General features: G+C 44.4%; 1 protein-coding gene across 1 annotated transcript in view; it reads left to right on the top strand.

Moving 5' to 3' along the window:
• The first annotated feature begins 1,362 nt into the window (after nt 1-1,362).
• The window catches only part of NPAS2 (neuronal PAS domain protein 2), a 102,111-nt gene continuing 86,156 nt past the window's right edge, over nt 1,363-17,317 (top strand). Inside the window, exon 1 of the mRNA XM_057374847.1 lies at nt 1,363-1,645. The gene's annotated coding sequence lies outside the window, so the exon portion shown is untranslated. The remainder of the gene's footprint in view (nt 1,646-17,317) is intronic.

Here is a 17,317-nt window from a genome sequence, read left to right as displayed (position 1 = left end):
ATAAAAAGAATGACCTACTTTGAAACAAGGAAAAAAAAAAAAAGCGCTCTCTGTCAAGGTTTTGCTCCAGTTGCCTGTACGCCGTTGCATAACCAGATCGGGAGCTCCTGCCTGTGCCCGACGAGGCCGTGAGCCTGCCCCGGGGCAGCGCGGTGCCGTGTCCCGCTCCTGCCCGGCTCTCGCCGCCACCAYCGCYGGGACAGCGGGCACGGAGAGGGCGCGGGATCACCCTCCCGAGCCGGGGGCCGAGTGGGGAGGGCGTCCCCAGCTCGCCGAACGGAGCCGTGCTGGGGTCCCGCCGGATCACCCGGGCACCGGGCGCAGTCCTGCCCGGCAGCACCGGCGGGGGCTCCTGGGGTCAGGAGCGGGGCGGCCGCCGGTGCAGAGCGGGGATGTCGCTACAGACATATGTAAACGTGGGCACGCCGCGGTTCGCTCGCGGCGGCGGTGTGAAACCATCCTTGATGCGGGGCTGGCTCTTTGGTTGAGGGTTTCTTTTCCCCTGCTTCCCCTTTCGCTCTCTTTCCAGCTTCTCCTTTTCTTGGATCCTCGCCTGTCTCCTCCCACAGAACGAGAGAGAGAGAGAGAGAAAAAAAAAAGGTCACGTATGTTTGGAAAAATATGTAGGTCAGTGGAACATTCCCTGCACTTGTGCACAGGGAGCCGGGGCGGGAGAGCTCCTCCGCAGCCCTCTCGCAACCCACCGCCCCAGCCAGGCCCTCCCGACGCCCACTCCGGAGAAGGGGGCACTAGCGCCGGGGTCCCTTTTCCCCTCCCTGACCCATTTCGAGCGCCAGCCTCGCGTTTGGGCTCCCCCCGGCCCTTCCCCCCCCCCTCAAGTTTCCCCCGCTCCCTGCCGGAGAAGGCGAGCGAGCGGCGGAGGAAGCCGGCGCGGGAGCTCCTCTGCCGCCGGGGCCGCGGCTGCGCCCATGGGCGCGGGGCTCGGGGCGCGCCCCCGCAGCGCCGCCGGCTGAGGGCGCGGGGCGGTGGCCCGGCGGCGGGGGCAGGCGAGGGGAGGCGGCGGCGAGCGGCGATGAAGGGCCGGCGGAGAGGATGCCCCCGCCTCGCCCGCCGGGCTCCAACTTCGCGGAGAACTATCGGCCCCGCAGCCCCCGCGCCCGCCCTGCCTCTCCCGGCCGCGCGTCCAACTTAATGCCCCAGCGGGAGCCCCAGCCAGCAGCCCCCCCGGCCCCCGGCCTCCGCACCCCCCCGCAGCAGCCCGGGCTCCCGGCGGCCTCCCGGTGCCGGCGGAGCCCCTGGCCCCGGCGCGCGTGGGTCCCGCGGCGCCCGGGGCGGCGGCAGCGCGGCATGCGGCGGCCCCGCGCACCATGAGACAGGGCACCGGCACCGGCACCGGCGGCAGGCAGGAGGCGGGCAGCGTCCCCGGCTCCTCGTCGGCGAGGAAGAGTTTGCCGGCTCCCGAGGCCGGCCTCCTGCGCGGCTGGAGCAGCGGCGGCCGCTGCCGCAGCGGCACCGGCAGGCACCGGAAAAGCGGCGGCATCCAGCTCGGCGGCACCGGCACCAGCACCGGCGGCAGTTCCCGCGCCCAGGTGGCCACCGCGGACAGCAGCAGCAGCAGTAGCGGCGGCGGTGGCGGCGGCGGCTGGGGCTTCCCCGCCGCGCTCCCGCAGCACCGGCACCCCAGGTAACGCGCGGCCGTGCGGCCCCGACCCTGCCTCCGCCCCGCGGGGCGCCCACCCGCGACACCCGCCCGGGGCCACTCGCCCGGGGCACCCGCGCGGGATGCTCGGCCACGCGTGACCCCCGTGGCGGCGGCCGGGGTCAGCTCCCCGCTGCCCGACGCTCCGCGGGGGTGACGGACGCGCCCGGTGGTGCGGGGTGGCATSGACCCTGCCGCGGGAAAGTTTCCGTGGGGTGCACGGTACGTGCGGCGTTTCTGTCCCGGCCGGGATGGCGGGGTCCGRCTGGGCGGGCCCCTCCGATGGGAAAAATAAGTTGCCCCCTAAGCASTCCTCTTCCCCATCTCGTTTTGTTTTGGTGTTGGTTGGACGTTTTCCGACTTTGGGGATTCGCAGAGGCTATACTGGAGCAGGGTCTGCGATGCGACCGGGCGGTGTCTGGTCAAGGAAAACTTCCAGTAGGACCAGTGGTGTTTTTGAATGGGCGAAAGCGCCCGGGGGGAGCGGAGGTAGTGTCGTGTGCTGGGAGAGCCGTGCTGCTGCAGCAGCCCTGCGCAGGACTCCCGCGTGTTTCCTTCCGTGCATGGAACGGGGTAAACGTTCAATGTACGGCTGAACGGCAGCACCGSATTCACAGAGTTGCGCCGTGGTGTTTTCCTCTATGGTCACTAGCCTGATTTGGCAATTAACGAGCACGCTCATCCAGAAACTTTGCTCCGTACTCTTTAACTGTGTACAGGATGGCAGCTTACTTTCACTCAAGTGACTCAGAAATAATTAGCGGTTATAAGCGTTACAGCCAGCAGAGGAACTTAGATCTTTTCATGGCGCTAAATCTCCAGAAGGGCTGTACGGATCACTCGAATGGGCACAGCCAACCTGAGCATTTAGTTCAACAAGTGGTTGCCTCTTGAAGTGGAAAATTACCTCATTTACCCAGTGTGAGATGTTAATGCACTAAGCTGTGGGTTTAGTTTGTTTGGTGATACTAAATAATTAGAGTTCAGTGTCCAGACGAAGCCCGCTCATCCAYTGATCCACGTCTGATTCTGAGATCTGTCAGCTGGTGGAGAGCCCAATCCTGCATACATTTCAGTAGATGAATATGGACACAGGGTTGCTCTGCAGARATGGCCTGGAGTATTTGGAGAATGTAATTGCCAAACTGCACTATTTCACAGAAGATATGAAAATGAAGGTTTTTCAGAACCAGGTATGTGACATCAGGGTGATTCYCCAAGCTGGCAGCACTTCTGTGCCCTGCACCACAGCCTGGAGACAGTAGGCTTGCCTAAAATTTTTTTTCACTCACAGATAAAGGTGCCTCCCTGCACATTTGCAGGGTTGAACCCACAGACTATACTTTGCAGAATTATGATTTTTTTCCCAAATCTCTACCCTGAAGCATGCGAAAGCCCTTGAAGTAGTTGTTATTTTATCCCAGGCAGCAAGGTTGTCCACAGTAAAAATTACTTATGGCTTTTGAGCACAGTGCTCTGCTGTCAGGTGCTTACGTATTTGCTAAGCTTAAGCCTAGGCTGAGATATTCCAGGTTGAGTGTCTGATGAAGAACAGACTGTCTTTGRGAAGTTTCAGATTAAATGGTTTGGTTATTTCTGAGAAATTTTGARGACTTGACCATTGCATTCGCTGAAGGTGCTCTCAGCACAAGGCATGCTGAACATTACAGCACTGTTAGGAGCTGATAAACTGCTCCTCTTCCTGGGAAGAATGAGAGCACTCCAACTGGTGACTGAAGGGCTGAGTGGACTTTSCCCTGCAGCTACTCTTCCAAGGTGTTGCTTCTGCAGTGGGCACAWAAGTAGGGAGAACTGAAGACTTTCTCAACTGTTTCTTCTGTGTCAGAGTGTGCTTGATGATGACATGGAAGGGTGGAGAAGGAGGAGGAAACTGCTTAGTTTACTTGCATGGTGACAAAAAAATAGTGGGACTAGAACTGAGAAGTACTAGTTCAATGGAGAAATTGAAGAGCAGAGAGTAGAGACAAAGGATTTGTGGGGTCATAGATTGCAAAGCTTAGGAACAAGGTGCAGGGAACTGTAGATAGAGGTGGTAAACCCAGACCAAGAGAARGAATTGTGGGAAGAAGGAAGTTGAGACTTGTAGTGTACAGAGACAGGAGAACTGAGCCTCCAAAAGCAATGGTTTCCAGTCTTTCAATAATCGGGGCATGGTACTATTATTTTTTCATCCTACTCATTTTTGTCCCCACAGTGCCTGCTGTGTTTTTCAGCCCCTACCTCTGCTTCTTTGCCTCTCTCCTGGACTGGTAAATGTCATACAGTTAAAAATAATAGTCAAATACACTTTGTATTCAATTGTATTTTATATTCATTTAATTGCTTTTCTTTCTGTCTTAAATGAACTTAAGTAACTTCMATTTGTGTTTATAGTTTTGTGTCTAGGCTTTGAGGGCAGGTGCACTTGAGTTGCAGATTCTCTAGAGGGATCACTGTTAGTATTAAAAAAATAATTTTTCTGGATTTGGCTTAGCTATTGATCCTCGATCTTAATAAAACTTATTGAAAAAGGCTGAGGCAATGCAAGTATTTGTATTTTAGCTAATTTAATTCATTTGGTAATCAGCATCAGCTGATAGACTGATTTTATGAATCTGACTACTGAAGTTTGAAAAGGAAACATCATGTAATAGCATTTAAGGAGAACGCATAGATGGTGGTGGATTTGTTTATGCATTGCTGCATTTGGTATTGCATAGTTTTTTGGGGAGGGGCTAAAGCCATTGTGACATGCTATGGGTAGAGAATATATATATATAACAGTATATTGCCAGCTGAATTCAGAAATACAAGAGTTGCAAGGTAGGAAAGACAAGGGAGTGAAAAGGGATRTGGGTCATATAGGCTCATGCTCCAAATAAGGAGCTGAGAAGCTGCAGATGTGGTTCATTCTCTGCTCCTTGCATTTGTCTCCTGTTGGCTCAAGGATGTTGGCAGATTAGATTGAGGGATTTAGGGGAATGGCTTTCTTGGCCTCGTCCACATAAATTCGATGTACGTTTTSGGGATAGAGGGATAAGTACTGGTTTTCATGCTTCTCTTCCTGTGTCTCTTCCCCCTGAAGGCAAACCATGAAGCACAACTCTATCCAACCAAAATGTTGTTTTTAATTACACTTTGGTAAAGACACTTCTGTTCCTTTATCCAAGGACCATGGCAGAAATCAGTGTTTATTGCAGGCTGCCTGCCATATTTGAGAGGAATAGTCTTATGCATCTCCAGTGCTAATTTTACTCCTGCTCCAGTCTGAAAATCCACCTGTGACTTTAGAAAAATAAAGCTCTCACAAAAGTTAGGTCACTGGTGAACTTTGACCTTTATCACTAGGAAATAGTATTGCCATACWGTAATACCAGTATTGTGGTACTCTATCTGTCTGCTGTTTCTTGTCCTCTCCTTTACCTACAAGCACTTTGAGGCAATGTCCTGTCTTTCTCCTATATCTGTGTGACAGGTAGCATGCCTTGAGCACCAAGATACCCCAAAAATGACCATGTAAACGGTGGGAACAGGGTGGTTATCTAACCTCCTGCTTGGGCACAAGTCTGTGAAACAGCTGGTCTTCTGCTGGCCTGATTATGACAGAAGGTGTTTTTCAGCTGTTTTACTACTGTTCTTAGGGATCTGCATAAAACAGAAGATTTCTAGACAAGTGAAATGATGATATGGGAAAAAATCTAGAGGATGTRTATATATATTTGAGATCAGAATTGAAATTTGGACATTCAGGTATGAAACCTCTCATTTCAAGGTGTACAAGAGGTGCTGGCATGATAGAGTGTCATCTACTGGGACATTTCAATTACCCTTTCTCTTTGAGTATCTTCATATGAGATAAATGTAGTATGCGTGTCAGGTCGAAAATAAATAGAAGTGACTATATCTATAATCATAGAAATTATTTGCTACAGGTAGCTGAAGATGCAGAAGCTTAGATAAAATCTTCCATGGACAACTCAGAAAAAAAAAACAAAACCAACAATGCAATGTGCATATGTGAGTTAAAAACCAATGGGAAATAGAACACTAAGACTATTTTTTAAGGGATGGAAAATAATAAAAAAGACTCCTCCTTATTTCAGTGTAGAAGCTATGGTGTGCAATATCTTCAGTATCCTGTGCTGTTGATTCCCCCACCTCAGAGGTGTATAATGGTGAGGGAGAAGTTTCGTAGGGACATTGCAAAGAGATCAGGGAAACAGACTCCTGTCTGAGGACTGACAATGCTGATAAAGTGATGCAATAAAAAYCTGTAAAATTAAGCAAAGTATGGAGAAGGCAAATCAGAAATGACTGATCACAGCAACAGCAGCAGAGAGCTGGGTGAAGCAGGCAGTTGCAGGAATGGAAACAAAAGGAGATGGTTCTTCACATGGCGTGGTCAGACTGCTGAGCTCCTCACCACAGGATGTGGATGCCAAGAGGTTACATCAGCTAATGAGGTGACTGGATGAGTTCATGGAAGAGAAATCCATCAAGGGCTATTAAATTTAAAACCACTGCCTCTGGCTTAGGAAGTTTTGAGCTGCATGGTTTGGAAGCTTGTGAGTATCCTGAAGAAATACCACTGCTGGTTTGCCCTGTGCTCCTCAGCAGGTCATGGCTGCGAGGGGGTGCTGGGCTGGGTGGTGTCCCTCTGTCTGCTCTGCAAAATGAAATGAGCCAGCATCGGGTCCCCTCGGTTCCCAAGGCCACTACTGGTGGCTTGTACCTTCACTGTAAGGGCTGGCCCCGTTACAGCACATCTGCCACGCAAAGACCTGGTTGGGAGGAGCTAGATGAAGTGCTCCAAAGAAAAGCTAAGGCATGATCCAGAACTGTATCCCAAAAAGCAGGGTGCAGTGCTTGMGCGCATTCTCTGGTGTCCTGTTATGTGCAGTCATGGTGAGGGTTATCCTCTTGGGTTCAAGCAGGCTCAGGAAGCAGTTCATTCAGGGAAGCAATCCCAGAAGAAGGCATTGAATACCAAGATACAATGCCTGGCTGAAGAAGTTCCCACTGGGAGACTGTAATATTGCTACATGCCTGCCCCACTGACACAGGCTTCCCCAGCCTTCTCCACTGCCCGGTGTCAGGGAGAGGATGTAAACCAAGGTGGTCATCTTCCCCGATGTGGTGTTGCTGTAAGTTAGGGTTTTATCTGTTTCTACGCGACCAGGCTTTTTCATTCTGAACTGAGAGGGCTGAGAATTAAATTTCTTAAGCTATCCACTACGTTTAAGCACTGGTTAAAACAAAAATRTTGTGTTGACTGCTGTTTACTAAACCAGACAATTCGCTTAATCATCTGAAAGGCAGATTTTAAAGCTGTGGATTGCATTTACCACGGCTGTGCTAAACCAAAGGCTGTGTTACTGTTCACTTAAGAAATGGTCAAAGCATAATGTATTCAAACACAGCTCACACTGATGGTATTTTACTGGCTTTTGGATGAGGTCTATTGCTATTAAAACAAGCACCAATCCTAAACTCAGCAATGTCCTAAGTCCTTCTGATCKGTTCTTAAAATTTCCAGATGCTAACTGATACAGAAACTCCAATGCAGCACTTAATGGAGCTCACAACTGCCGAGCTGTATATTTTTGGGCTACCTTATGTAATAAAATGGCAGGCCCTTGCACTGCCTGCGCAAACAAGGTTGCATAAGCAGCCTGGGGAAACAACCGGAGCTCCAAGAGCCCTCCTGAATCCTGCACATCTTGTTTGATCTCATTTAATGTTATTTAATRAGCAATATTAACCTTTTCCCCTCCTCCCCCCTCTGAGTTATCTGGGACCAGTGATACTGATTTACTTTCATGCACAGACCTCACTTTGTGGAGAAGTCATCAAACTTTCCAGTCAATTGAGCAGTGTGATGTCTGGGTAGCCTTGAATTTTCTGTAATCAGCACTCCATCTAGTTAAAAATAAAAAYACATTAAAAACAAGGCCTTGAACAGGAAAGTACTCGTTTTTCATTCTCATTTCTAATTTGGTAACCATTCTTAAAGTTCRTCACTATGGTTTGTTCTATCAAGGGATAAACAATTTATTATTCAAACAGCTTTGGGGTTTTTTTCCTTTAAAAACAGACAATACAGCTCAACCATTGGGAAGAAAACCAGCACAAGAAAATGGTAATCAACCTTAACAGGCTTGCAGATGGCAATGAATTTCTTAAGCATAATATTCGCCCTGCTAACAATCATAATAGAGTTTGATTATTTATTATCTTTTTATCATTGATGAGCAGACCAGACTGTTTTCCTCTCTATTCCCTCTGTTAGGTGTGTCAAATTTTTAAGTTGGAGAACAATTTTAATAAGGCAGCTTCCACCTGTAATCTCTAAATCAACAGGTGGATATAACCATGCAAAACSTGAACATTACTGGTTATCTGATTGAGTCAGTGGCTGAATAAATCTGATTTTGAGCATGTCCTAGACTTATTGGTTTGGGTGGGACACCTCTCATTAATACTTCATGGCAGAATTGACATCTTTCCCATRTTATGCGTAAGAATGGTATGCTTGCAAAATCTAGTCAATAATAAATACTTTGTGGAACATGACCAGATGACTAGAGACAGGATATTTCTCTGTTATTTCTAGCTCTCGTAGAAAATATCTGCATTGGTGTTTTTATTGGTAATTCTATGGATTTTACTTGTGGCATTTTGTCTGTTCCTGGTTTTGACATCTAAAATGGGAAAAGYTTTTAAATTGGAGGTGTTGTGTTAGACGTACACTCATTCCAGTTACACTTCCAGTCAGARTTCCTTTAGTTTATGATTTATAGAGGGGAAAACAGCTGTGTGATTTCTGCATGGACCACTAAGGTCACTACTTACTTAGGCAAAATCTTCATCCTGTTCATCAGATAAACAAGGAGTTGTTATAGCTTGCTTTATCTTTGGCTACCAAGATGTRAAGAATATTTTATTCTCCAATCTACTTATTTTATGCTTTCTTTTCAATATAATAATACAATATTGGGGAAAGATAGTTTCACATAAACAGCCTAATCAAACAATAGTTCTGTAAATCAGCTGGGTGCATTTCCAACAATTTCAGCAAGAGCAAAACTGATGAAAAATAAATAGGTCACAGTCACTCCTGTATTTATGTATTTTTGTAAGAAGGACTGAAGAATCTTTCTTGTTTCTGGGCTGTCATTGAAGTCAATGGAAACTTTGCTGGAATAATTCTKGGCCTTTAATTTGATTGTTTGTAGATTAGATTGTTTGGCAGCAGTCATTTTTTTCATCTTTTTTCTTTCTTTCCATCAMAAAGGACCTTATTGTCAGCTGATGCACTCTGATGTAACTCAGCTCGTTGTAGCAATTACATTTATACTGCCTGGCTTCTAATATCCATATATCTTCAAAAATGCATCATATTTTTCAACAACAGAATATCGTGCTCTGTCTTGCTGTTATTTAAGTATAAGGAATGAAGCTGCATTTGGTGCCTTTCCTCCTGTCCTCATTAAGGCAAAACTCCCACTGAAATTAAGGAGAGTTTGGCTGACAATTACTGACTTGAGTTTCTGAGAGGTCCAACTTTCTCACTCTCTGAGTTTGATTTCTTTTAAATTTAATTTAAAAATTTTATCTCACCTTGTATTCTGACTGTTCCCTCTCATTCTTTTATATTTCTGGTTTTGAATCTTTAGCTTCCTTTACTAGGATCTTTTTTCTTTTTACTTCTGTCAGGTCTTAGGACCTTCTACTTTCCACCTTGCCCTCTCCTCCTTTCTTCTCTCCTCTTACTGTCTCACACTTTCAGTSTGTTATTCTCACCTTCACTGACTAYAGCACTGCAGAAAGTTGATACACATCCTGCATGTTTACAGGAATTTTCGTTTAGACCCCTTCTATGTACAGGTGCTTATTTTAAGGTGCTTGCCTTAGAGCAAAGCAGCAGTTTGTAAGACTGGTGATCCAGGCAGAGATTTATTTGCACAATATTCATCTTAGTAATCCCTCCTCTTCTTCTGGGTAGAATCATAGAATTTCCTCTGAAGTACTGATGTAGGGTTTCAGCAGTAAATTGAGTTTTGGGCTGATAAAATAAATATTTGGCATAGTATTGCAGTCAGAAAAAAATACTTGTGGATTTTGAAGTCTGTGTAAAAGGGGTTTTGTTGAGGGTGACAAAACTGGAAATCTCCAAAGAAATGGGTTTTATTCATAATTCTTCTACTGTGCAATGTTATGAGCTTAGGCCGCATACATAATGCTTTTTGTGCATCACTTCTCTGATGCATAAACTAGGGCAGCTTTACAGAGTATTGTAGGGTGTGATCGATTCTGAGTGCCAGTCATAACCAGGTATCAGAGGGGGGAATGAAGTAGGGGGCTCTGAGGTGCTAAATATACCATTGACAGAAAGAAGAGCTACAGTAAGGACTTTCTTGTGCATTGATCCACCTCTTTGTTTAGGATACATCAGGCAGTACCTTGTCACTTTGCTTCCAGCTGTGCAACACCTGATGGCTTTGGAGCTCTCTCTGGATGTCCTGGCTCCTTTAGGGTCCCACACAATGTGTCAGTTCCCCCCTGCTACCTCTTAATTGTTTGCATTTTTCAGSTGGAAAGCATTTTGAGAGTGCCAAGTATTGTTATTTTCTTGCAAGTCTGACTGAAACTTGTGTTCTTTTTCAGAAGACCTAATTCATGCTYATGAAATAAATAGTAGGTGTATGGCTCCTTAATGTATAGTGTAGCATTCCAAACTAAAGTTGTCAGCTTACTGTTTCAGAGCATCTGGATCCCTGCAGACATACTTCTTAAAGTAAATGACATAACACTAAATTCACTTATTTTCCCTTAAACAAGCAAACACATTTTCTCTTACTGGAATGATAACAAATAATTTTTCATGGTGTCCAATTGCCTGTAACTCTGGCAAACCTAAAATGAAACAAAAACTGCAGGCTACATATAAAAAGTAATGACAGTTAAAGATGCATTTCTTCTTTGGAGCAATTTCTATTTGATTTTCTTAAAACACTCCTCTTCCAAAGACCCATTTCAACCACATCTGAACAATAGATTTATTGTTGTCAACTGAATGAGAAATTTGATAAAGACAGCTTTTCTATTTCCATTAAAAATAGATTATTTTTCAGAGGACTGAAGGATGTAAGTTCAGTTTTTAACTTTGAATTTCACATTTYATTTGACCAGTCTACATTATGTACTTTCAAAGTCCTAATTGGTGTTAGAGACTTGGCATATTTCTCTGCATTTTTTTTTCTCACCATGTTTTTTTCTTAGTGTGAAACTATTAGAGAGTCATTGCTCTGGTTAATGAAAGAGGGCTGACATTCTTTGTAAGTTGTGAGTATTTAAATATTCCTCTATGCAAATTTTTCCCTTTAGTGCAAAAGTTTAAAAAGACATCTTAAAAGAATTTCTTTAACAGTGTTGAAAAATGCAGGTTACATTCATTCAAAATCTATGATATCCAGTGGTGGGAGGTGATGACACATTTCAAATTTGCTACTGTATAATTAGGAGGGGATTCCATATAGGAGATGTAAGCATAAAAAATGGGTATGGCTCTTCACAATACTGCTAGTTTTGCTGTTGAATTCCTCAATAGTTTTGTTGGAGTGTATAATCAGTTATGCTTGTGCTGATTTGATCAATTATTCTTGTGCACAAACAAACAAACACAAACAAAACCCAGCTAATTTCAGACTGTCTTTGAAACATAAGAACTAGAGATTTCACTTACAATGAAAGAAATATTATTTTCAAGCCTCTAGAATGATTTTAAAAATGGCAAAGATATATTTGGGAACTATCATACTTTTGGGTACCAGCAGCTGTGTATCCTTATGCAAAAGTGGATTTGGCTGAAAGACCAATTCATAAATATTGTGTTTGAAGATTGCAGCAAGCTTTCATATTTGCAAGAGATAATGTAAAATGTGCAACGTTTTTTTCTTCACTCCAAGAAGTTTGAGCTTAAACAGCTCAGTCTCCCAAATCTAATGAATAATGGCCAACAAACAAAAGTATCCATGGCTTCTTGAATCATGGGGGCTGGATACCATTCTGTGTGTGGAAGCAGAAAGGTCAGCCTGCTGTGGTCAGTTTGAACACCCTCCTGCATGCTGCCAAGCTGTGAAGTGGCTTGGAGGCGAAAGATGCCAATAAATTACTTGACACCGGCACTGTATGACTTCACATCTTGTGGTCTTACAAGCTAACAGGCAATCAACAGCCTGCTCCTAGCTGCATTGCTTGGAGAAACCAAGGGAGTTGGGGGAACCTCTTATTTTTCTGTTGGAAAAAGAATCTATTTTTTTCCTTTTTTGTAATCCTCCTCTGCCTTGATCTGTTGTTTGGGGAAGTGAGGGGTGTAGCGGGGGAGGTAAGACTTATCTTTGATCTGATGGCTCCTTTCATTCTGGGCTGCTCTCCAGGAAAACTTTTTCCCCCTTTGGGACACAGTGCTTTTCATGGCAGAGGCTCTGCAAACAGGAGTGCTGCGGAAGACCCTGACTTTGCCTGACATGTGCTTGACATTTTACCACAAATTCAGCAAAGCAGGTTTATTCAGGTAAACACTTAAGCACATGCTTTTCATTACTGAGAGCTTCATCTGAGTTTCTTTCCTGAATATGGAAAGRCTTAAGCACATATTTAGGGGCTGAATAGGTCTCTAGTCTGACTCATGTGTRGAGCAGCGAGGATGGGTTGGATGGAAAGGGAGCAGTCACTGCGGTAGCACGGCAGCTGTGAAGTAGGATGTACTGTCTGAAAATCAGCATGCTACAAAGGGACCTTGTTCTTCTGGGAGGCAGCTTTTTGTCTGTATATGCTCTCAAGAAGAGGAACAAGCCTGAACTTTCTGCTTTTGTCTACCAATTTGTTCTTCTGTTTCTCCTTATTTTGAATTACTCTGCATACGACTTGGATGRTGGCAAGTAGGTTTATAATTAGTATTTCTTTGGTTGCTTTGCAGCCTCATGTTTGTCAGTTTTAAGATTCACCCATCTGGCACCCCARGAAGAGGACAGTGTTCTTTTGCAGAACACTTTTGGCTATCTRTATGTGAAGGCGGTGCTGTGTGCAAAGTCCTCTGAGGGTTTCTCACATCGCATCAGCCACAGAAGGCTTCTGAAATTTATTAAGCATTTGTCAGCAGTGAACACRTACCCAAACCTTTTGGCTCTTTCTAGCTACTTCATTCATGAAAAATGTTTGTTCACAGTTTTGCGTGCAAAACTTGAACTGACTCAGGCACTGATGTAACCTTTTTCGCTTCTTTTGAGGATCTGAATTATGARTCTAGATTAATGTTTCGCAACACAGAGAAGGAAAGAGAAAGGCACTGCAGAGAGAGCTCAGAAATGGTTCTGCGGGAAGGTTGTTTTGGAAAACCAGATCTTGTCTGCTCTTAAAGGTCTTTGCTGACAGTAGCCCGTGTAAGGGAAAAGTGGTAATTTTCTCTAACAGATGYGAGTTGTATGCAGTTACTCTACTGGCAAAACTAAACTCTTTCCCTGAGTAGAATGAGCTATCCCAGCGAAAAAAAATGCCAGGGAATGTAATACAGTTGGCAGAAAGATATTTCCAACATATGGTTCATTGAAGGTTCTTCCACATTTCTTGGTGACAGTGCSCCCCAAAATTTGAAATACAGACTACACCTTAATAGAATATGRATAATGGGTTCCAAAACCTCAATTGATGGATAGCATTATTTGTTGCATTTCTTCTTGCACTTTGACCAGGAGCATGACTACAGTGGAAGTCACATTGTTTTCAGGGATTATAGCATAGGAAGTGTCTCATGTCAGGCTGGCCTTTTTTTCTAGAATTTATTCTGGAGTTAATAAATTTTTAGATGTTTCCTCCTAATCTTGTTTCTTTGCTAGTCTGCAGGTTTCTTTTGGAGAAATTTATCTGATGTGAATCTCCTCTAACTCTGCCAAAGCATGACACCTCTTGCAAACAATTGTCTTAAAGAACAAAGCAATAACTGGGAGTCAGAAGATATTTCCGACATGAACTCAGGCAGCACTGCTCCTATTTTTCCATTTGAGAAAATTTTAATTTCCCATTGCTTCCTCCAATCTTATCCATTTTGGCTAAAGCCATGGCTGCAAGACTGCTTTAAGCCATTGTACTGAATTTGCATGGTGAAGTTGTGGTGAAGGGAGGGCTATAGGTGTGTATTTTCTGAGAAATTGCTAGAATCGTTCCCTGATGTCTGTCTGACAGAGCCAATGCCATCCAGCTCCARGACAGAGCTCCTGCTGGCCAATGCCAAGCCAGTCAGCAATGATGGTAAAATAATGATTTTGGGATAATACATGTAAGAAGGAAAAAACCAGTTATGGGCAGTAGTAATTGCAGCCAAAAAAGAGGAGAGTGAAAGTAAATGAGAGAAACAATTTTGCAAACACCAAGGGCAGAGAAGAAGGAGGAGGAGAAAGTGCTCCAGGAGCTGAGATGCCCCTGTAGCCTGTGCTAAAGGCCATGGTGAGGCAGCTGTGSCCCTGTAGCACATGGAGGTCCACAGGGAGCAGAGATCCACCTTTAGCCCCTGGAGGACCCCGTGTCACAGCAGGTGAATGCCCAKAGAAGGCTGTGACCACATGGGAAGCCCACACAGGAACAGGCTCCTGGCAGGACCCATGGAGAGAGGAGCCCACGGTGGAGCATTTGCTGGCAGGACCTGTGAGCCCGCAGGGGACCCAGACTGGAGCAGTCTGTTCTAGAAGGACTGCATCCTGTGGAAAAGGGACCTATGCTGGAGTGGTTACTAAAGAACTGTTTCCCAGGGGAGGGTCTCTTCTCCCTGAGGAGGAAGCAGTGGCAGAAAGATGTGATGAACTGAYTGCAGCCCCCATTCCCTGTCTCACCATGCCACTGGTGGTAAGAGGTAGAGAAGGGTCTTCGAGCTGAGAAAAGGCTGAAAGTGGGGTTGGAAAATGGGGGGTGGTGCTCAAAATTTCTTTGGAAGTACCTGGGACTTGGTCAGCTGGAAGTAGAGATGAGCACATGCTCATCCTGAAGTGTGGAACTGGAGTGAGGAACAGTCTGAGGTACAGAAGGAAGCATCAAGCTGATGGTCAGGGAGGACAGGGAAGAAAAGCTGGCCCATGTGGGCATCTGGGAGGGCACCCCAGTRCTGGTAAACTTGGTGTTCCTCTTCTCTCTCAGAGCATCTTATCCCTACCTCTTACTGCAGCCTATTGTCCCTACCTACACCCTGTGACCACTCCAGCTGACACAGCTTGTTAGCTGAAGTGAGTGGAAGGCTGCTGATATTTTGGAAATGTCACAACAATGCCAAATATTGAGGTTTTCTATTTTTTGCAAGATCTAGCAAAGTCACACACTCACAGACACTGCCTTGAATGCTAACTGCTACGGATGCAAAGTTGAGCACTCAAAAATTAGGAAATAGTATAATTAWGTCTGCCTGTGTAATTTTGATTTACTCCCTTCCTGTATATTCATTATTATGCAGTACTTAACAGCTTAGTAATCACACTATGATCAAATATTTTTTTAATTTTGTTGTTGCTGGTCACTTTATGTCAGCYTAATTCTCTGGCAGTTCACAATCAGTTCATTAACTCACTTCACAACTACTGGCATAAGCTGGGATGGGCAGGGAAAGGATATGGCCACTTTTGTTCCAGCAATGCTAGCTTAGCCTGGCCCAAACCCATTCTGAAATGACAACATTAACTCCCCATGTAGAAGGGTAAAAGATTCAGTTTTATTAAATGTTGGCAAATCCAGTTAGATTTTTAAATGAGGATATTCTTGTTGCGAAGAGCACACACACCTGCAAAGCAAAGACTAACTTTAATCATGAATATATCATCTCTACTTCTTAACTCTTTTGGCTGAAAATAGGAATAATTAAAATTCCCAGGCAGACACCAGACTGCAGAATTTCARCCTAAGTGGTTTAATCATGGAAATGTTCTGTATTACCAAGAAAGATTCTTGAAACTGGAAGAACCAGGCAAGGCTTCCTGGCAGGCGCTGTCCCCAGACCGCTCCCTAGAAAAGGCAAGAGCTGAGGGARCTCCAATGAGGCTAGCCCTATATAAAATCTGTATTTCCTGCACTTTTTTGTTTGTTTTCAGGTGTTTCTGCTGCTATGACATTGGTTTTGTTGTGATTAAATCATCTTCTTGAGATTATAAGTTATATATTTTATCTGGTTTAATAGATTAATAAAGATTTTTTCTTACTMATAACTACTAATTTTTATAAATACCTTAGTGATATCCTTTTCATTTTGAAGAACTGTGTACAATTTTTGTATCTCAGAAAATAYCAGTTGTTCCAAGTTCAGAATTATATAAGCTTTAACAGGTCTTTCTGATACAAATTATTTCAAAATTGTCAGTGTGTAACCAAACTCTCGAGATCAAACAGACTGTCTAATTAGTTTTTTGATCTTCTAATTAGATCTTTTAGAAGCAGATTGACAGACATTAATGAAACTCTAAATGTATACTTGTAATTTGTCTACAAAACCTTGTGTAAAAGGACTTTCTTGGTCTGTTTGGATGCTCCTTAAGCTAAGGAAACACAGATTTTAAGGAAATTGCTGTAATCTTGTTTGCTGAGCTAGAATTGCATGTGCTATTTTGTATTATACCTTTAAACAAGGTGTTTAAACTTGTGCTTAAGTTTGAAGTTATTTTTATTGTTGAAGTGACTTGATTACCCTCATGCATCAATGTCTTCAGGAGAGTAATAGGTCTTGTTTCTATCATTTATTTTTGCACTCCAAGCCTATATGTATGCTTGTATGAAAAATAACATTCTTTGGTTGTGAGCACTTTAAGAACAAAGCTTTGCACATTTTCCTTCTGCTGTGCAAAGCTGGAAAACTCTGAAAAGTAGAATAATGTAAACAGTAAGAATAAAAACCTTTGTGATGCCCATACGCCACATCCTGTCAGATTGATGCATTAACTTGCCAGATTACACATTTCAGTCAGCAAAAAAAGCAAAGCAAAGTGGTGAATAAAAGTTTGACCTCGTTTTCCATATAATTAAAATAGTCAGATTTAAACTGATGAAAGGCAGTGGACCCGGCTGAAAGAATTGAAAGTGAATACCTGTTGTATAGCTCTTCAGGAGAGAGTAATTCTTTCATTTGTCTTGATATTTGGTGACCAAAGGCTGCCCCATGGACTTTTGAGAGATACAGTTACCATCTGAAGTTCACCTATAATGGCTACAATAAATGCATTGTTGTCATGGTAATGCAGTGATCAAAATCTGAAGGGAAAACTCCAGCATTTCTGTGGTTCATGGTGTGAGATGAAAGGAAGACTTGACAAGACATAAGATTGATTATTTTATTTTTTGGTTTTTTTCCTGTGAACTCACTTCAGCAGGTCCATGKTCTTGTTCTGTTGGGGATTCCAGAGCTGAATTCAATATTCCAGAGAAGAGTGGTGGGACATAATTACCTTCTTTGACCTGGTTGTCACACTTCTGTTGGTGCAGCCTAGGATGTGGTTGGCTTTCAGGGCTGTAAGTGCATGTTCTCCTCAGAGGTGCTCTTAATTCATTTTCTGCCCTGTTTGCATTTGGGATTGCCCTGGTGCAGGAMCTTGTACGTGGCCTTGTTGAAATTCATGAGGTTCAMACAGA

This window comes from Malurus melanocephalus, unplaced genomic scaffold (assembly GCF_030028575.1).
Source record: "Malurus melanocephalus ecotype Western Australia unplaced genomic scaffold, MMel_1.1 scaffold_234, whole genome shotgun sequence".
In the NCBI taxonomy this organism is placed as follows: Eukaryota; Metazoa; Chordata; class Aves; order Passeriformes; family Maluridae; genus Malurus; species Malurus melanocephalus.
This window is presented reverse-complemented; position numbering and strand designations above follow the sequence as displayed.